Source organism: Miscanthus floridulus, chromosome 3 (assembly GCF_019320115.1).
Source record: "Miscanthus floridulus cultivar M001 chromosome 3, ASM1932011v1, whole genome shotgun sequence".
Classification (NCBI taxonomy): domain Eukaryota; kingdom Viridiplantae; phylum Streptophyta; class Magnoliopsida; order Poales; family Poaceae; genus Miscanthus; species Miscanthus floridulus.
In genome coordinates, this window is record NC_089582.1 from 82,834,628 (window position 1) to 82,856,173 (window position 21,546).

Sequence of the window (21,546 nt, forward strand, 5' to 3'; positions counted from 1 at the left end):
CAAGCATTCAGAAGAGGAAGCTACTTGGGAATCTGAGGATTATCTGATGAAGAATAATTCGGATTTCCTTGCATCTGCTTAGGTTGCTAACTCCTCTACAGTTGTAACCTTTATTTTGAAAGTTGATGTAATCTTGTAATCTCCCTTGTTGTTCTATGGAAATCTTGTTTGTAGTTTGTGTTTGACATATTTCCTTTTCCATTACTTAACCCTAGGCTTTAGGTGTTTTGTAATCTCGGGGCAAGATTTCTGTAAGGGGGGAAGAGCTGTAACACCCCTGGTGTTAAGCAACCCTCAAACTTGGTCATGTCATCATCATGCATAAAAAGCATCCATAGTAGCTAACTATGCCTTGCATTCACTAAAAACAAGGTTAATTTATTAGGAATGTAATGCATTTGTGGTGTATTGTGTTTAGAACCAAAAATCTTTTTAAGGTACTTTGTGACCTTCTATTTTTGAATTTCACTTAAACACTTGAGATTATGCCCAAATAAACCTTGTAGTGTAAAGAGTGTACTTTACACTAGGATCAAGTGTGGGGCATGAAATCAAGTTCAAACCTCTAAAATTTGCACCTCAAAATTGAATTAAGAATTGGAGTCCATTATTTAGACATTTTTGCCTAAGTCATGGAATTCATTATTTGAATTCATGTTTGGGGAATTTATTAAAATGAACTTGTCAAATAAACTTGCTTCAACCATTGTATCATTTATTGGTGCAAAGTTTGTGCTAACCAATGGTGGTTTTGGTTGATTAGTTTGACAATTAATTAATTACCAATTAAATTCCCAAAATAGCTAATTAAGTCAATTTTCCAATCCCTAGTGTGAATCTGGTTTTCAGTTTCAGTGTACCCTAGTTTCCCATTCAAAATCTCTCCAACCTTTAATCCTTTGATGTTGGTGCCTTAAGCAAAGATGGAGATCAATGATGGAGGGACAACTTTGCTTAAGGTTGTTGATCAAGTTCTTTTGCAAAATTGTGAGAACAAGTGGTAGAAAGATGGTGTAGCAGGTCGACAACATGACACGTAGGTGCTTGCCGCCATGGTTGCAGAGCTCCTTTGTACTGCTTCTGGACCGTGGCATGCAGCGCTTGCTTGGAGATGGTCAAGCAGCTGCTAACGAATTCTCCTGCCTTGCCCTCATCTTCTTATCACGTTGAAGCCGGCCGCTCTCCCTCTTCTCCTCATCCTACTCACCGCCGTTCTTCTCTATGCGCTGGTACAATTCACCATCACCATTGCATCCCTCCACAATTCATCGCATCCACTGCTTCGTCGTGTTCTTGTGCTTTCCCCTGACCCGCTTGCGCCACCCCTCGCTAGTGAAATCGGTTGCAGCGCCGGTTGCCACCGCAATTCACCCCGCCACCGCCGCTGTGCTCCACCTCACCGTGGCCAGTCCACTCCGGTGAGTCTCTCGCTCAACCAGTTGTTGTTCTAGACTCCTTGTGTCACCTTGGTTCTCATCGTCTTGATTGTTAATCATTTCCTCCTCAGGTTGCTCTAGAACACCACCTCGCCATCGAGTTTGCACCGCCATAGCCGCCCTCGATGTCGGTGACACACCTCCGCTCCTTCCTTGCTTCATCCTGCAGGCCGAGTGTGCTCGTGGTGAGCTCCTAGTTCCATTCGTGTCCTTTGCTTTACCTCTACCTATAGCTAGGGGCCACCACGCTGCTCGCCACACTGCTGTGACCGCCATGGCTGTAGCCAAGCCCATGCGATGCCATAGTTTCTTTAATCGGCTACTTGCCTAGGTTAGATATGTCTTAGGGAGGTCGCTAGTTCCTTTCTTAGGGTTAGAGACCTCGCTGCCGGTCATCTCCACCGTGCCAAAGTGCCACCGGCCGCCATGGTCGCTGTCGTGTGAGCCATAGTATGGTAGAGGTTCGGTTGGTATCCTAGATCGATGCGCCTAGTCACGGGGAGCATGCTAGAGTTTTTCCCATCACCGGAGTCCTCACCGGCGGCGAGAACCCGCCTGTCAAAGCCCACACCACCATGGTCAGTGCGGCCAGCACTGTTTCGCTGACTTAGGGTCCGCTGTCAGTCACAGTGGGTATGGGGGGTCGGGTGAGAAAAGTTTTAATCCGTTTATCTTTTCAGAAATTGATTAAAATGTGCTGATGTTTGTTTAATTCATATAAAATTGTATAAGTGTGATAAAATCATGAAAATTTTTATGCAAACTTATCTTTGTGTACTTGACCTAGAAAAAAATGAAATACTAAAAATCAATAGTTTTTGCATGACTAGAAATTACCAATTTTAATTAATAAATGCACCTTCCATGATTTTTATAGGTTAAAATAAAGATCTTTTAATCATGAAACTTTTTGTGTGAATGTTATGTGTAATAACCTAGCTCCAAAAAAAGTCAGTTACTATTTTGATAATTTTTTAATTATCCACTTATTTACATGACTTTATTTAATTGATTAATAAATACCAAAATGTTTTGGATAAATCATAAAACGATATAAGTGTGATTTTGGATTGATTGTAGACCTTGGGACACTAACACCTCTAATGTTCCTTAGCAACCCTATTTCATAGTTGTTGATCATAATTCATTTGTTATTAATAAATAAACAACTTGCTTTGTGAGTAGTTAACGAAACTGTACCATGAAGGAAAGTTGTACTCAAGTTAATCAATCTTGTTGATCATCATTCATGTTAAGTCCATCATCATTCTAAAGCATACATATTTACTTACCTTTAGCGATCAAGAGTGGAATCCTACTGTTGAGCAAGTCCCTGAAGTGGTTTTATATTCCTAGGATTTGGTTATCTTATCTGTGGTTTTCTGAAGTGCCTAACAACCCCAACACCACAGGCAAGCCTCGGAGCATAACCCCTTTCCTTATGTTTTATAAATGTTATTCACTTAAGTCTTATGATTGATGCGTTTAAGTAAAATAGGAGTTGTTTGAATACCAACTGCTACATGCCTGCCTTGATACTTCCATACCAATCTTTATCACCCCGTTAAGTAAAAGTAGTTTATGATGCTTAGACATGCTTAGTGGATAAGAGTTGAGTAGCAAGATGGTTTCATATGTTCTTACCTAGGGAATGCCCTGTGGTTTAATGATGATCATGAATTTAATTTGAGACCGTGCGGACTCTTTGCTTGCATCAAGTTTGAGTCTTGACGTAGTGCCCCGCCTGTGTCGATTAAGAACCATCTGTTGTAGGCTTGTATGTGTTCAAGACTTTGTAGTACTGGCCACATACTCTAGTAAGCCTAATACCTTGGTCATTCCATTATGTGAAAAGACAACTGCGCACTAGGAGTGGGATGGCAAGAGTAGCGTGTATCCATCCTGTGAATCCTTCATGACGGCGCAGGGAGGTGGAGTACTGTATTCTCGGCTAGTGCAGACCGGTTCATGTTCTGGAGGATTCGAGTGAGGGTTGATATACATTGGTCTGGGACCTACGTATGTCGTGTGGTAAGGAAACCCTAGCTGGGCCAAATCAATTCGAATTGCCGCTGCTTCTCAGAGAAGAAGACTCGACCCTCTACCCTGCATCATAGCTAATAAATGAAACAATGTTTCGTAATCAGGGGCGAAGCTATAGGGTGGACAAGGTGGGCCGTAGACCACCGTACAGATTTGGCTGAAAATCTAGTACCCCTCAGTATTCGGCCAAACTCTGCTGGGCTGGCCTATGTGCTTTTGCTGCTAGATCCTGATTGAGCCTGAGCAACGAAGTCCAAGCGACGTCCGTGTCTCCGTGACCTGCACGTCTTCTAAGTTCTGACTCCAACCATCCAAAGTCATACTCGATCTTTATTTGTAGCAGCAGAGCAACCGTTGCCCGCCGCCCGGCCAGACATCGGAGTTAGAGGCAAGGCTAGCAAGTAGCAACGCACAACCTGTACGTTGATATTGAATCTTGATATCCTTTCTTCTTTACTCGAGTTCTATCACGTTTCTCTCTCTCTGTATCAAGTGATTAAGCCCTAAACTGCTAAAGTGCTAACAAGAGATAATCAACAATCTGCATTCAACTTCAATTCAATTAACGACAAGTATTGCATCTGCTATAGTGCTATGCCAACGGTACCCGTAAGTAGAAATAATTTAATTTCTATTTCATCTCAATTTTAAAATTTTATTGTAGCACTGAAATAATTTAAATATTTAATTGAAACATTAGGCTTGCTTATTTCTCTTACAGATTTGTTGAAAATGAAGAGGAGTGGTGATATCGCCTCTCTTTTTTAGAAATATGAATCAAAGAAGAAGGCTTATTCTCCATCTCCTTCACTGGCTACAACTGTTCTAGAAGAGGAAATTGAAGAACAAGAAGATGGACCGGATGAAGCTAGAGTGATTGAAGAAAATGTGGCTCCAACTCTAGTGCCTCCAACTCCAAGTCCACCAGTTTATGATATTAGTCGACTTCCACTTGATCCAGGGGAAAGACAGCCCATTGCAAATTATCCTGTCAATGATCAAGATGCAGTTCGACGATCTTATATCATTAAAGGCCCATACAACCTTATGCTCATCAATTCGAAAGTAGAAAAATTGGACATAGGGATCGACAATTCAATCCTATATGGTTTTATAAATATCCTTGGATTGAATATAGTATCAAGAAGGAAGTCTCATTTTGCTTTGTGTGCTACTTGTTTGCAAAGGAGAAAACTAAGAAATTTGCATTTATTGAAGGTGGCTGGAGAACTTGGAATAGAAATGATGCACTTGATTTACATGTGGGTGGTGTAACAAGTGCTCACAATGCAGCTCAAGAAAGATACAACTTATTTATGACTCCCCATGGAGCAATTGATGATAAATTGTGAAGGTGGATAATGAGGAGCGGTGTCTCTACAAGATTAGGTTGACTTATTCACTTAGATGTTTGAGGTTTCTTTTGCAGCAAGGGTTAGCATTCCATGTGCATGATGAAAGTGAAGAGTCTAGCAACAGAGGAAACTTCATTGAGCTTTTGAAGTGGCTTGCAACAAATAATGAAGAGGTGGACAAGTTCATATTGAAGAATGCTCCAGGTAATTGCACTTTGACTAGCCCAGACATACAAAAAGAAATTATTCAATGCTGTGCAATGGAGACTATAGATCAAATCATTAAGGAAATTGGTGAAGATCACTATACAATTTTAGCTAATGAGTCTAATAATGTCTCTCATAAAGAACAACTAGCCCTTTGCTTGCGTTATGTTGATAAATCAGGAAGGCCATGTGCGCGGTTTCTTGGAATTGTTCATGTAGATGATACTACTTCATCATCACTTATGGAAGCAATTCAATCATTACTAGTTAGTCATGGTTTTACTATAACTCAAATATATGGTCAAGGCTACAATGGGGCTAGTAACATGAAAGGAGAGATTAAAGTGCTAAAAACCTTGATTATGAAAGAATCACCATCTACTTATTATGTTCACTATTTTGCACATCAACTCCAATTGGTTCTTGTTGTTGTTGCCAAAGACAATGATGATTGTGTGTGGTTTTTTGATCGAGTATCCCTCTTGCTAAATATTGTTGGTAGTTCTTGTAAGCGTCATGGCATGCTTCGACATCACCAATATGCCAATGTCATGAAAGCACTTGAGTGTGGTATACTAGAATCTAGAAGTGGGTTAAATCAAGAGATGGGGCTACCTAGACCTGGTGACACTCGGTGGGGCTCTCATTATAAAACTATGGTCAACATGATTGCTATGTATCCCATAATTCATGATGCACTCATAGCTCTTGGACAAGATACTTCACAAAGGGGTGAATGGCAAAAAATACATACTATGGTTGGAGTGTTTGAGTCATTAGATTTCATTTTTAGTGCTCATTTGATGCTTGACATTCTTGGACATACAAATGAATTGTCTGAGTGTTTGCAAAGAAAAGACCAAGATATCCTTAATGCAATGTCACTTGTCCGTTTGGTAAAGAGTAAAATGCAGCAAATGAGGTCTGAAGGGTGGGTTTCATTTCTTCAAAGGGTTACAATATTTTGCAACAAATATGGCATTCAAGTTCCTGGAATGGAACAGAATTATGTGTCATATGGAAGATCATCACGTTTTGCTTAGGACCAAACAAATGATGATCACTTCAGAAGAGAAGTATATATTGGAGTCATTGATAAAATTAGTCAAGAGCTTGATAGTCGGTTTGATGAGGTAAATATGGAGTTGCTTACTTGTATGGCTGCTTTGAATCCAGTAGATTCCTTCGCTTCTTTTGATGCAAACAAGGTACATAGACTTGCTAAATTTTACCCTAATGATTTTCAAGCTCTGACTTGCTAAGACTCGATTTGCAACTTGAAACTTTCATTGATGACATGAGGAAAGATGAAATGTTCAAAGGCCTAAACAATCTTGTTGACCCCTCAGTAAAACTTGATGAAACAAAGAGGGATAATGTTTATCATTGGGTCTATTTACTTATCAAATTGGTATTGCTTCTACCGGTGGCTACTGCAAGTGTTGAAAGAATATTTTCTGCAATAACCTTTATCAAGAATAAGTTGAGAAATAAGATGGGTGATAGCCTTCTCGATGATTGTCTAGTGACTTTTATTGAGCGGGATATATTCTTACAATTGAGTGAAGAAGAGATCATTAACACTTTCATGGCTATTAGAAGGTGAAGGTCTAACAAGAAGAAGAAGAAGTAGTGACATATTCTTCTTCAACTATTATAGGTATGTAATATTTCGATCAATTCTACGTTAAGAAAGCTATACTCGTCTATTTTATGAACTCTATATGTCCTTTTTCCCTTAATTGTATTTTGTAATTCATATACTTGTGTACTAACAAGTTAAATTTATAGCGGTTAAAAAAATTTAGACAATGGACCACCATAGCTACAAATCCTGGCTACGCCACTATTCATAATGACCATGAGATGTGATGATTAAAGGAGTGGTTGCTTTAGATTAGGTGCAAACTGGCTACTGATAATGACTTAACTTGAGCTAAAATATTGGAAGTAAGGATCAATCATCAGTAAGCTTTTCTGCAAAAGTTAATCTTGATTCTTGCTTTAGACTTACCTTGATTCCCATAAAGCCTGCATATCATTGGAGTCTTTTCATTTTGTCGGTTAAGTCTTGTTGAGTACCCTCAAGTACTCAGGGTTTGTTAACCCTTGTTGTAGGAAGAGAGCCAGCAGTAGAGAAGTTTGTTGTGCACCCTTGGGCAGGGTGAACCTCTCTTGTGTGTTATTAAAGTGGTACCTGTCATGCTGCCCTACTGCCTAGTTGGCTAAAACTTATGAATTGTAATACCTTAATGAATGATTTGTAAACTTATGGTTAGTAAGACTTTCGCTGTTTATTCCAATGTAATATATTTGTATAAATTGTTGTAATACTGTAATGCCTTCCGTGATGTTTCCTGCTCGAAAAGAAAAAGTGGATGATTCAGGTTTTTCTGAGGACACTTGATACACTACTAGAATTGTGTAGCTTATGTGTGCAATAGTCAGAAGTCTATGAGACAATGGCACGCACATGTGGGCCATATAATTTGGGTGGTTCTACCACAACCCCAACTTCTGCCGGAAGTCACGGCACCTTTGGACTTAGCCATATGGCTCGCTTGTCTATCATAAGTCTTGACGGAAGCCAGAAGTCTTGGCTACCGGAAGTCTCGACAGTCATCGGAAGTTACGACGATAATCAAGCTATCCCTATTGACTGCGCCATGAACAATGTTCTGTAGTAGAGCCAGAAGTCCCGGCTATCTGTGTTGGAACTTCCGACACAGATCTGAACGGTTGGATTTGCCTATGAGTATAAATAGCTCTCTCCTCTCTTGTAATAGTTTTCCACTCATTGATTGCTCACCAACCTTCATCCAAAATAGTCCCCAAGCATTCAAGGCACCCCTCTCCTCTCCCCTTTGCTCCAATCTTCAATTCCCCTAGGGTTTTGAGTGAAAGGAGAGTGGATTGAGTAAGAGAATCACTTTGGCAAGCTTGAGCACTTGATTTCTTCATCAAGCCAGTTAGATTTGCATCTATTACTCTTGGAGCTTTGCTCCTAGATAGCTAGGCGTCGTCGAAGAGCTTCCATCTTGTGGAAGACGCTTGGAAAGTTTGTATTACCCTCGATTTCTTAGTGGAAAGCTTGAGTGAACTTTATGGTTGCTTTGAGTGAGGAAAGGAGGTGGAAGTGACTTCGACCTTTGTGGCCACCTCAACAATGAGGACGTAGGAGCTCTTTTGTGGGGTTGTCGAACCTCGGGATAAATCCTTGTGTTCCATGTGCTTGTTGTTGTTGAGATTTATGCTATCATATTTGTTCTTGTTGGTTTCTCTTCCTCCCCAACTCTATTCTTAGGGTTTGGACTTGATCTACGAAGTGGGAGCGTTTTAGCATCAAGGGAGTGATCCTATGTGTCTACCTAACCACTTGGAAGTGGGGTTATAAGATATCTCGCACTCAAAGTCCATTTTAGCACTTGTAGTCAAATTCCTCTAAGTGCTGGAACTCCCGGCTGTTTACGTCGGGCCCAAACTATCAGGACTTTTAACTGTTAATGATATTTGACTTTGAGATTACGGAGAAATTTTTAGATATACCTATTCACCCCCCTTTAGGCATTGTTTAGATCCTTTCAACTGGTATCAGAGCAATGTCTTCTTTTAGCGCTTCACCGCATGAGAAGAAACAATGTCGGACACCAAAAAGATGCAAGCTGATGCCGCCAAGATGGCCAAGCAAATTGCAAAAGTGTTGATGGCTGAGCAAGCTAAGCTTTTCCAAGATGAAATGAAGAAGATGCAAGATGAGATGAGCAAGATGAAGGAAGAGTTGAGCAAGAAGGTTGAAGAAGCTATAAGTGGCATGAATGATGCAACCAAAGACAACGCAAGTGACATTGGTGGTGATAAAGAAAATAGTCATGGTAAAGGAATCTACTCCAACACTAGTTTTGACTATGGGCAACTCATCAATGGTCCACCATGCATTTCCCCACCGTCAACCATGGCAAGCCACCTCACTTTGATGGAATAAGATACCCCGATTGGGCCTACAAGATGAAGATGCATCTCATTGCTGCAAGACTTTAGGAAGTTGTGGAAGTTGGTGTGATCATTCCCACCGATGAAGATAGAGAGATTACTCCGGAAGAAGCTTTCAACCTCCATCAAAATGAACAAGCCGTATCTTTGCTTGTCTCTAGTTTGAGTCCGGATGAGTTCAACAAAGTAAATGGAGTGGAAAGTGCCAAGCGTGTTTGGGAGATATTGAGAGCGTCTTTTGAAGGAGACTCAAGTGTAAGAAAAGGCAACATTGAGTTACTCCATGGTGAATTGGAAAGGTTTGTGTTCTTGCAAGGTGAGACAACACAAGCAATGTTTGATTGGCTCATGACATTGGTCAACCACATAAGAGCTCTTGGTAGCAATGAATGGGATGAGAACAAGGTGGCTAGAAAGATGTTGGGAACCTATAGAGCAAAGAATAACATGCTAGCATCCATGATTACAGAGAGGCCCGGTTATGATGAGATGAGACCCCAAGAACTCCTCTCAAAGCTCAAGCATCATGAGTGTCTAGATGACATGCAATCAATGCTCATAATCAAAATCCTAGTGCAATGGGATACAACAAGAGTGCAGCCCTAAAAGCAACTCAACAACATGAAGCTCAAGGTTCAAGTCAAGAGAAGAAGAAGAAAGTGAAGGATGATTCCTCAAGTGAAGAAGAAGATTCCAATGAAGAGGTTGCTTTTGTGATTAGAAATCTTAGGAAATTTATGATGAAGAAGAGCAACCGTAAGACTTATGGTGATGGAAGGAAGAGGTATAAGAAGAGATTTTGCTATAGGTGTGGTAAAACCGGACACTTCATTGTCGATTGTCCTGAAGAGAAGAAGAAGAACAAGTCCAACAAGGATGAAAATAAGAAGAACAAAGGCAAGAAGAGGTGAAGCTCATCTTGGTGAAGAATGGGAGTCAAATGATAGTGACTCAAGTGATGATGAGAAGTAGAAGAAAGGAGCCACAAACATCGCCATCCAACATTCTTCATCATCGAGCATGATCTTCCCAGACTCGGCTTCACCACCAAAACTCTTCCCTAACCTATCTTCATCACCAAGGCTCTTCTCCAACCTCATCAACAATGAATACTACACTCCAACTTACCTCATGGCTAAGGGGGAGAAGGTACATGACTCACCCGATCCTTCTAGTGATGAGTATGATAGTTGTGATGAGAACATAGAAGAAATTGAAGCAACCATGATAAAGAAATTTGGTAAAAAGGCATTCACTAAAATAAAAACCCTAATAAAGAAATTAGAGAAGAGGGATAGGTACTTGGAGTTGCAAGATGAAATAATCACTCAAGAGAGAGATAAAAATCGTGCACTTGAAGCATCTATCGCCGAGGAAAAGATGAAGGTTGAGAAGTTAACCGTAGAATTGTCTTTAGCCAATGACACAATTGGGAAATTGACTAAGGAACATTCTTCGGTTAATGACACAATAGCAAGCCTCAAATGAGAAAAGTATAGCTCAAGAAAGCCTCACACGCTTGGAAGAAAAATACTAAAATCTTGAGTTAAACTATAACACTCTTTGGGCTAGCACTTCAACTTCTCCTAAGGCAACCGAAGACTCTAATGTCTCCACTAGTAATGGTTGTAAAAGATGCTATAAAATTAATATAAATGCATATGCAACTAACCTTATTGAGCTAGAGAAGAAAGACAAGGAGATACATAGGTTGAAGATGATCTTGAAGAATGGGTGTAAGTGTCAAGAGCAATCCAATAAGACCATATTCAAGTCATCAAGGCACCCATCAATCAAGGAAGGCATTGGCTACAATAGGTATGATGGGAAGACCAATGGAAGGAACATGATCAATGGTGTGCCTTGTGTAAAGTTCAACAAGGGTGTTGCCCTTGATGAGCTCATATGCAAGGCAAACAACAAGGTCTACATTCTCAAGGTTGCACCTACAAGTGACAAGACAAACAAGACAAAGCAAGTAGAGGCCCCCAAGCCACAAGCACCACTCCCACGATGCTATGCTATTGATTACATGTGTTGTTGGGGGCAAGGATGGCAAGATCGTGGTGAAGTATGTTGGTGCCCACAAGAGGAAGGAGATTATGAGCAGTGTTTGGGTGCCCAAGTTTTATGTGACTAACCCCCTAGGACCAAAATTTTTTTGGGTACCTAAAACAAAAGCTTGATTTGTCTTTGTAGGAATACACCTCCGATGGAACAAGTTTGGTGTTGGATCGTGGATGCACCAATCATATGACTGGAGAGAAGGACATGTTCACATCATTCCAACCTAGTCATGACCAAAATGGAAACATTGTATTTGGTGACAATGAAAAAGGAGAAGTTCTCTGTTTGGGTAAAATTGTTTTCTCAAAAGATAATTCCATTTCTAATGTTTTACTTGTGAATTCATTGAGATACAATTTGTTGTCCATTTCACAACTTTGTAAAATGGGTTACAATTGTCTCTTTATGGATAAGGGTGTGGAAGTCTATAGAAGGGAGGATTCCTCTATTGCATTTACGGGTCATTAAAAAGGAAAACTCTATCTAGTTGATTTAACATCAAATAGAGTAAATCCTGAGACTTGTCTAATGTCAAAATCTAGCATGGGTTGGCTATGACATCGCCATCTTGCCCATGTTGGGATGAGGAACTTGACCAAACTTCAAAAGGGCTAACACATCTTTGGACTAACAAATATTTCTTTTGAGAAAAATAAAATTTGTAGTGCATGCCAAGCCGAAAAGCAAGTTGGAGCTAAACATTCCGTCAAGAATGTTGTGACAATACTAAAAGGATTTCCTCCTAATGCCACGCCACACGATTGCAACACCACTAATTTGGTTGCCATAGGGGGTCGTATTGCAACCTTTCCATAAAATGATTGCAATATAAGCCTATAATGCAACGGACTAAATGTATTGCAATATGTGTGGTTTGTCATTGCAACAGGAGTCAGCTACTTCAACCATTTTAGAATTGTGTTGCGATTAGTTTGTGTTATTGCCACGGCGCTTTGGAGTTGCATTAGTATTGATTTTTGTTGCAATTACTTGGTGTTATTGCAAGTATATTGGATTTGGTTGCTTTTGCTTGTAACTATTGCCATTGTTATTCTGTGTTGCAATAATCTTCAGTGGTGTTGCAATTGCTAGGTGGTTATTGCAACAAGAATTCGAAAATGGTTGCAGTAGCATGTTCCTATTGCTACGGTTTTTGGGGTTGCAATAATCTTATGTGGCGTTGCAATTGTTAGGTACTTATTGCAACTACAGTCCTAAATGGATGCAATATCATGTTACTATTGGCACGGTTTTTTTTGTATTGCTATAGACTAAAGTATTTGGTGGGCCTTTCTTTGTCTAGCTAGGACCCAACATCATATGTGAGCATTATGTTGGTTAGAGATGCATGCGACTCTCCCCATCAATCGATCATCGTCATCTGGATCGGGCGCGCCCAGCTAGCGGCCTTCGGCCGGTGCCCTAGATGTGTCGTCTCCTAGAACGCCAGGCCCAGCCCTAAGGGACTAACCCCATATATATCATCTGGTACTAGATATGTTCACATGTGTTGCACGTTGTCACGAATTTTTCCCACGCCTATAGCGACCTACATAATATTTTACTTTGTTTATTTAATTAATACTCGTAAGCTGTTTTCATCATTTTAGAAAATAATAGAAAGCTAATAAATAATAGAAAATAATAGTAAGCAAGGGGTCTAATCCTATACATGTATACTCCGTTTTCTAAAAAAACGCCCATCGAATCTATAACAGGTATGCCTTAAAAAAAAACTCGTAACAGGAACCTACGAGACCCAGTCAAAAAAAAAGGAACCTACGAGAGGTTTCCTTCTGAGTTACGCACGCCAGAAAAAAGGACCTGGTCAAAAAAAACCTAGGAGAGGTTTGCCTTCTGAGTTCCGCACGCCGTTGCCGCTCCTCTCCATCGATCGGACGTTCGGTGATTTTGGCGTGGTTCAATTGTTTCTCGCCGAGTCGCTCCATTGCGGTGATCCAATCGCCGCTCCATTGCGTGGTCGTCGGCTGTTGCGACGTCGCCGGCAGCCCAACTCACATAGCCACGTACGTGACTCCGACATAGTCTACGCAAGCGACGAGTCCACATCAGGTGTTCCAGGTACCGTTCGTTTGCCCAATTGCTCCTAGTTCCCTTTGTTGATCTACCAAAAATAACCAATGTTTAATTTACCTCCATTTTTTTTTCCTCTCCTTTGGCGCTGTTTGCTGCCTTTGTATATAGGTAGTTCCCTAGCTTCGTAGTTCCTGCCTTCCTTGATCAATCGGCTATTGGGCATTGGCCATCGCCAATCGTTGCCAGCGTGCTGTGTACTGCGCTGCGCTTGGGCCTCCGCCGTCTTGGCCTCCTGCGCTGCGCGCCCTGCTGCTTGCCTGCTCGTGCCAACTGCCAAGAACCAGGGATGTGCTGCTTGCCCGATTAGCTGATTGCCTCTCTCTGTCCAATTCGATCAGGCATCATCCGATCCAGGTAATTTAATTTATTCTATATTTATAATTTTTGTTTGTATATTTCATGCTTTAGAACAGAATGCTCTGTATTTTGGTTCCTTCAGTTTTAATAAAATAGCTGGCGAGCAATGCTCCACGGTTTTCAGCTCAAAAAGAATTTACCTCCAATTTTTATTCTTCAGAGGACAAGATTTGGTAATCCCATAAGTCATACGGTTCAAAGTGCATACGTGCAGTTAGCGCATTCTGATCTAAGAGTTGAGACTATTTAGTGGATAATCATTATCTCAAGTACTCAACTAGGCAATTTACTAACTTTTGATACCTGTGTGTGTATATATATATATATATATATATATATATGCATGCTAGAATTCTAATTTGTTTTTGTTTGATGTGATCATCATCATGCAGAATAATGTCACGTGATGATAGGAGTTGGATGCGCTTGCCTCGTTCTTCACCTAAGTGGATGGAGAAACTCTAATAATTTATGGACATCACATTTGGTGGCACATCGAGAGGTGGAACTGCTGCGTGTCCATGTCCTAGATATGTATGCATGGCATACAGATCGCGGTATGTGGTTCAGATTCATTTGCTTGCTAGAGGGTTTGCTGAAAGCTTTATCAGGGAAGGGAAATGTTCAAATGTGGGATTACACAATGAGGACGCATGACCAACTGATGTAGAAGTACACAATGATGCACCACCAGCAGCTTATGTAGAAGTAGACAAGGAAGCAGCACCACATGAAGTTGGAGTAGACAATGAAGTAGGCGCACCGAGTGATGACCGTGGTGTGCCACTAATTTGGTTAGATCCCTAATCAGAGGCGCTATACACGGAGAGATTAGAGATACTAATGATGATGAACAACCGAATGAACATGTGAAGATCTTTTTAAAATTATTGCAGGCGGCAGAAAAAAGGAATTGTATCTAGGTTGCATGGATGCTACTAAGGTCTCTTTTATTGTGGAACTTTTTCAGGTTAAGTGCTTGTACGGTATTAGTAACAGAGCATTGGAGGGGGTACTTAATCTGTTCTCAAGGTTTCTCTCTAAACGTCACTGTGTCCCAAACACAATGGAGAAAGTGCAAAGGGTGGTTCAAGATCTAGGCTTGTACTATGTAAAGATAGACCCATGTGAGAAGGATTGTGTGTTATTTTAGAAGGAAAATGCAAATCTAGATACATGTCCCAAATGTGGTGAGTCTAGGTGGAAAACGCCCGACGACGGTGCTCATGATTAGAGGGGCGATGCGGATGGTGGTGCTAATACAACAAATAAGAAGCGTGTCCCACGTAAAATTTGGCACTATCCGGTGTTGCATTTTGGCAGTGAAGAATTTCAGGTTTGATGACATTTATTTTATTCTTGCCAATTGCGCTTGATGAAATAAAGGCTATGTTTCGAGCACTGCACTATCTTTTAGAATCAACTCCTTGTGCAGAGGATTGGCAGCAAGAATTCTCTGAATCGGCAGAATGTAAAGATACACCATATGACCGGATCAAAATCTTTTTCTCAGTGTAGCTATGAGCAAGTAATAACTTCAGAAGCACATGTCCATGCTTCCTTACATGATGAAATATCGCTAATTTGTTACATTCTTACCAAATTAGAGGGATCTAGTAACCGGTAATGAGCCAAATGATTTGGAGCTTTTTATGTTGACGCACAGTAAGAATGGGCGATGGATAAGCCAAGAATCTAGGGATGTCTATGTGAGTATACAATTTGTACAAACCTTATTAAGTGATGCAAAGTGAACGCCTACAATTTCATTTTCAATTAACAACTTTTACTGTACTCTCTTTGTTAGGATAATGCAAGCAGCAAAATTTCGGAAAGGGAAACAAATGGAGATGCAAACATCATCTCAGACATGGAGCAAAACCAGATTTTCCAGTCAGCCTACAAGGAAACAAGAAAATGCAAATCAACCAAGATCCTTGCTAATGGATACTTGGCATGGTACCCAACTAGAAGGCAGCTATTGTCCGAGGAATACCAGTACCATGTCCATCAGGATGCGGCACTCGTGGGTGCGTTTTCAAAGCTACAAGAAAGAATTGAATGTCAAGAGGCTGAAAGGGAAGCCGAAAGGGAAGAACATAGGCGTCAGATGGAAGAAATGATGAAGGCAAGAGAGGCCGATAGAGAAGCACTTAGGCAAGAGTTTATGTCAATGTTGCAAGCAGCACAAGGACAAGCATCATTACAACAGGTAATAGTAATGTAAAATCTTAACTTGCCCAATAGATTTAGTTAATAATGTGTTTATGTGTCTCTAGGTTCTATACATGCCCGCTGGTTTAATCTTTTGATAGTTTGTTGAACTGAAATCAATGGCTTAGGTAGTTGGCTACAAACCATTCTTGTAATAGTTTATTTCTCATATACAGCAAAGGCATTGTTTTGGTGTAGACATTATGCATATTTGCTGAAATTTGAACGCGTTTACAACATCATTTTTGTACTTTCAAACTCCACTCATGATTTTTCTGACCAAAATTTAAATGCAGGCTAATAAAGATGGTGACAAATTGCAGAGGTTGCTGCTGCAACAAACATGGTGGAAGGAAATGTAACAACTACAGAAAGTGAACAAATATCACATCAGCAGGTAGTTTGAGAACAAAAGAGTGTTTATTGTTGTCATGTGATAGTCCATAGTATGGGGCCTAATTTTCCCTCCAACTATTGATTTGTAGGATAACCTAGGTAGAAGCCCGCCACTAACACAACTCGCAGCTACCGCTGCGGCAGGTACAAGTACTACTCGCACAACTAGAAGTACTGCGAACAAGTCACAAACAATCCAAAACAAAGGAGGGAATACGGCAATTAGTTTTATTACTACAAAAGCACTGAAGGATAGTGCTGCTAAGAAACGAGCATTATCGTCCAAAAGGAATCAACAAGCTGTACATGTGATTTTTTTAAGTCCACTACCTGTGAATATTTCTAGATCATATTTCTATCATCGAGAGTGTCTTTTGTATCTAGCTGATTGACTTGTAGGCTTGATCATATAACCTTTTCATGGTAATTTAACTTTTGAATAATTCTGCAATTTTATTTGCAAACCTGCTAGTCTTTAGGAGTTTTTTTGTTTTTGTTTTCCTCATCAATATGACCGAGAATGTAAGCAAAATCTATTAGTCTTTAGTAGTTTTTTTTTCTATTTTCATTTTCCTCATCAATATGACTGAGAATGCAAGCAAATTATCTAGGGTTTGGATTGCAAGTTTTGTAAGCCAATCTCTTTATCATCTCTATTCCTACTACTACTTTGTGTCATATTTATCAACCGAATTGGTTAGGTAGCTATTCTGTTTTGGCCTGAAAATATTACGTACTTGCTGCTGCTTGCGTTTGGTTCTCTGATTAAATTAGTCTAGACTTTTGGCTTGCTGTGAGTGGATATCAGTTGTTCCTTTCTTTAACTGGCATGAACACCTGCTGCTAAGCCTGTGAACAATCGTGCTGGCCAAGATCACCTAGTGCCTCCTGTCATGACTGTCTCTTGATATTTTATTAGCTTGTTCTGAAGTTGCCTTGCTGTTGCTCACATTAGTCATGGAAGGAATTTTTTATTGCTGAAGATCATTCATTAACTGAAAGTTTGTCATCTGAGAAATAAAAAGGAATTGATCATATAGTCTTTCGATGGATAATTTTACTTTAAATGAATCAACAAATTTGCAGACCCATTACTCTTTAATTTATGATTCCAAATTGCTTACCTTCAAAATGGTTCAGTCCATGCCGCTGTTGCCAAAATAAAACAATTTCAGTTTACCTATTGCATATACTAATGTTAATGATTTTTCCAGGAGCAAGATAGAGTTTGAGTGGAGCGCATAAGTGATGGGATGGTCAATGTCAAGCCAACCATTGTTATAGTGCTAGACATAGCTTATTACATTTTGATATGTTCAAACTAGCTAGTGTGTGTCAGATACCTTATGTGTTTCAGTTGTGCGTGTGTTATCGACTAAGTTTGACATTGGATGGCTTCATTAATGATTTGTACGAACAAAGCATATTTTGGTTTAATAGATGTCTAAATGCTTCATTCATCATATATTGTTCGGTGTGCAATTATTGTTTGAAGCTGCCAAACAACGTGTTACAATATGGACCATCGGCATAATAATTTGGCATTGCAATATATGCTATAGCAGCAAACAAATGGTGTGGCAAAAAACCTTATACCAACAAAACAGTGGGCATGGTAATAGAGTCTCCAAACTGTAGCAACATAATAGTAAGCGTGGCAATAGAGGGTCCAAGTATAGCAACCAAGTATTGATCGTGGCAATAGAGAGGCAACCTCTAGCAACCAAACATTTATCGTGGCAATAGATGATTCTACCTATAGCAACCACAATGTTTGGTGTGGTAATAGAGAGGCTACCTCTAGCAACCAAATATTTGTCGTGGCAATAGAGTGTTTCACCTTTGGCAACCACATAGATAGTGTGGCAATAGAGAGGGCAACTATAGCAACCAAATATTTGTCATGGCAATAGAGGGTTCCACCTATAGCAACCACAGAGATAGCATGGCAACAGAGGGTCCATCGCGATGCTATTGAAGCGTGGCAATAAGGTCTATTACAACAACCATTTTTGTTGCTAGTGCACCTATTGTCACTCTTTACATATGTGGCAATAGGTATCTCTGGCAACACCGGCTATGTTACTATTGCAACACCCACTGTGGTTGCTTATACTATGGCTTGCAACACTACATGGTGTTGCAACAACACTCGATTGTGTTGCAATAGGCGAAAACCTATTACAACACCAAAATGAGTCGTGGTGCAAACTTTAGACCATGGTTACTATGGCCACTCTTGCCAACAAAATTTTTGTGTTGCAAAATTTTTGGTATATTGTAACACTTTTAGGCTGTTGCATCAGGGGTGAAACCTTGTAGTGCAACCAAAAGGCCATTGGAATTGCTACACATGGACATATTTGGACCCATCGCTTACATAAGCATTGGTGGTAACAAATATGGTTTCGTAATTGTTGATGATTATTCTCGTTTTACTTGGGTGTTCTTTTTGCGTGATAAGAGTGAAGTGCAAGGCATCTTCAAGAAATTTGCAAGAAGAGCCCAAAATGAGTTTGATGTCAAGATCAAGAGAGTTAGAAGTGATAATGGGACGGAGTTTAAGAACACCAACATTGAAGAGTTTCTTGATGAAGAAGAAATCAAGCATGAGTTTTTGGTTCCATATACTCCACAATAAAATGGTGTTGTGGAGAGGAAGAACCGAACGCTCATAGAAGCTACAAGAGCAATGTTGGATGAGTACAAGACTCCAACCAACTATTGGGTGGAAGCGGTCAACACGGCATGTCATGCCATCAACCACTTGTATCTTCACAAGAAAAGAGAAAAGACCGCCTATGAACTCCTAACCGGTAAAAGCCTAAGGTGCACTACTTTAGAGTTTTTGGATCTAAGTGTTTCATATTTAACAAGAAATCCAAAAGCTCAAAATTGCACCAAAGGTTGATGAAGGTTTCATGCTTGGTTATGGTACTAACGAACATGGATATTGTGTTTTCAATAAAACCACCGGTTTAATTGAAATCATGGTAGATGTGACTTTTGATGAAGCCAATGGCTCTCAAAAGGAGCAAGTCAATGTTGAGATTGTAGGCAATGAAGAAGCTCCGCATAAAGCTATCAAGAAGCTTGCCATTGGTGAAGTAAATCCCATCGAAGCACAAGATGAAGATGAAGACACCATTGTGCATGTTGATCATGATCCTACCATTCATCATGTTTCATCCAATGAACATGGTGAAGCTTCCGCATCAAAAGATAATCAAGATGGAAGATCAAATGATGCACAAGGTCATTCACATAAAGATGGTGCTACCTATGGTGATGAGCAAGCTCGACCTCAACTCAACAATCAAGAAAGAAGTGAAGACAACCCTCCACAAGACCATAGTGTTGATCCTCCAATCGATCATGACCATGATGATGAAGATGATGGCCCCATCCAAAGATCAACTCAAGTGACACATCCTAGAGTGCATCAATCCATTCAACGGGATCATCCCATTGATAACATATTAGGGAGCATTCGATGAGGGGTAACAACATGTTCTCGTTTAGCAAGTTTTTGTGAACATTGCTCGTTTGTTTCTCCTTAGGAACCTCGTAGGGTGGAAGAGGCACTTGATGATCTGGATTGGATGATAGCCATGCAAGAGGAGTTGAACAACTTCACTCAAAATGAAGTCTGGTCCTTGATGGAAAGGCCCAAGCAAAATGTGATTGGAACCAAGTGGGTCTTTCAGAACAAGCAAGATGAGCATGGCGTGGTGACATGGAACAAGGCAAGGTTGGTGGCTCAAGGATTCACTCAAATTGAAGGCTTGGATTTTGGGGAGACCTATGCACCAGTGGCAAGTCTAGAATCAATTCATATTCTACTTGCCTATGCCACACATCATGATTTCAAGCTATATCAAATGGATGTGAAGAGTACATTTCTCAATGGCCCCCAATCCGAGTTGGTGTATGTAGAGCAACCACCAGGCTTTGAAGATCCCAAGTATCCCAACCACGTCTACAAGCTCGACAAGGCGCTCTATGGGCTCAAACAAGCCCCTAGAGCTTGGTATGATTGCTTGAAGGATTTCCTACTCAAACAAGTGTTTGAGATAGGAAAGACCAATGCTACTTTATTTACTCACAAAGTCAATAATGTTATCTTTGCTTGCCAAATATATATTGATGACATAATATTTGGTAGTACTAATGTAGCTTTTTGTGATGAATTTAGTAGGATTAGGACGAATAGGTTTGAGATGTCCATGATGTCACGGGGGTCGTCGAATTCACGACTTTGAGGCCCCTAGGTGCGCACTAAACAACTCCTCTTCAAGATCAGGTTGAGTGGCATACGACAATTCACATACCGAACCAACACTAGCTAATGAATAATGCTCAAAACATCTTATACTGGGTAAATTACAAGAGAAAGTTTACATGAATTACATGTCCTAGTTCAACCGATGGATGAGATCCTATACCCTTTCTAAGGTTGGTCAGTCAAGATCACTCAAACAAGGCTTTGAAGTTAACTTGCTGCACGCTCGGATTCACCCTTCCCTGATGCTACTAGGCAGCGGTGATGGAGACTCAGCTCACTTCAATCTATGGTGCTCCTACAAAACAACTTAACGGCCGTGCCATGAGTACATTTCATACTTGCAGGACTTAATTCCAACATATAATATTTGGTGGATGCATAGAGTGGTTATCAGGCATTTGTATGAGTGCAGAAAGCAATGATGTTCATTAAGAAAATGATATGCCATGCTCAACATTAGAATTAAAGCATTTGTTATTATAACAAAGGTGCTCATAGTCCATAATCCATTCTACCATGGGTATAGAAAGAAAGAACAACCAAATAGTTCTGTCTCGAAGGACTCCAGGCTTTCAAGACTCTATAGAGGTGTACAACTGTACCACACAGAGAAACGGGATGAACCTCCATATCTCGTGCACCATAGATAAGGGTTGCCTCACGTCTCCATCCTTTCTGTAATCCATCCCGAGTGTTCGACGAAAGGTTTGACTAGGTTCCCGGTCAATGTCCTAGACATTCCCGACCGACGCCACCCCCTTGCCAGTTTCACGGATAAATAGGTCGCAACTAGTTGCTTGGCTTGTTGACCCCATCCATGACATGTGGTCTGTATGGGTGGTTACTCAGACTTACGTATCCCAATACATGGTCCTTACTGCTCCAAGAGCTATGTCGTCTGAGATACCACACTCATGATGTCCTAACCCTTGCATGAGCAAGATATCCAAGTTATCATCAAGATTATCATATTAGGGATATTATTCCTTAGCTAGATTAGTAAGATGAGTCAAGTTGTACCCTCACTAGTTTTAGTAGTTAATTGTCTAGGTGTAGCATCCTACACACGTGAGTATGAGTTCCCTTCTCATGCTCGACT

The 21,546-nt window shown here is 40.4% G+C and overlaps 1 long non-coding RNA gene and 1 pseudogene across 1 annotated transcript; both read left to right on the top strand.

Moving 5' to 3' along the window:
- Nucleotides 1–12,977: 12,977 nt before the first annotated feature.
- On the top strand, nt 12,978–14,057 carry LOC136546007 (uncharacterized). Its single transcript, XR_010781211.1, has 3 exons — nt 12,978–13,180; nt 13,308–13,549; nt 13,945–14,057. It is a non-coding gene; the product is annotated as an uncharacterized lncRNA (long non-coding RNA).
- A 35-nt stretch (nt 14,058–14,092) lies between these two features.
- LOC136543947 (uncharacterized) lies at nt 14,093–17,562 on the top strand (annotated as a pseudogene).
- The last annotated feature ends 3,984 nt before the right edge of the window (nt 17,563–21,546 follow it).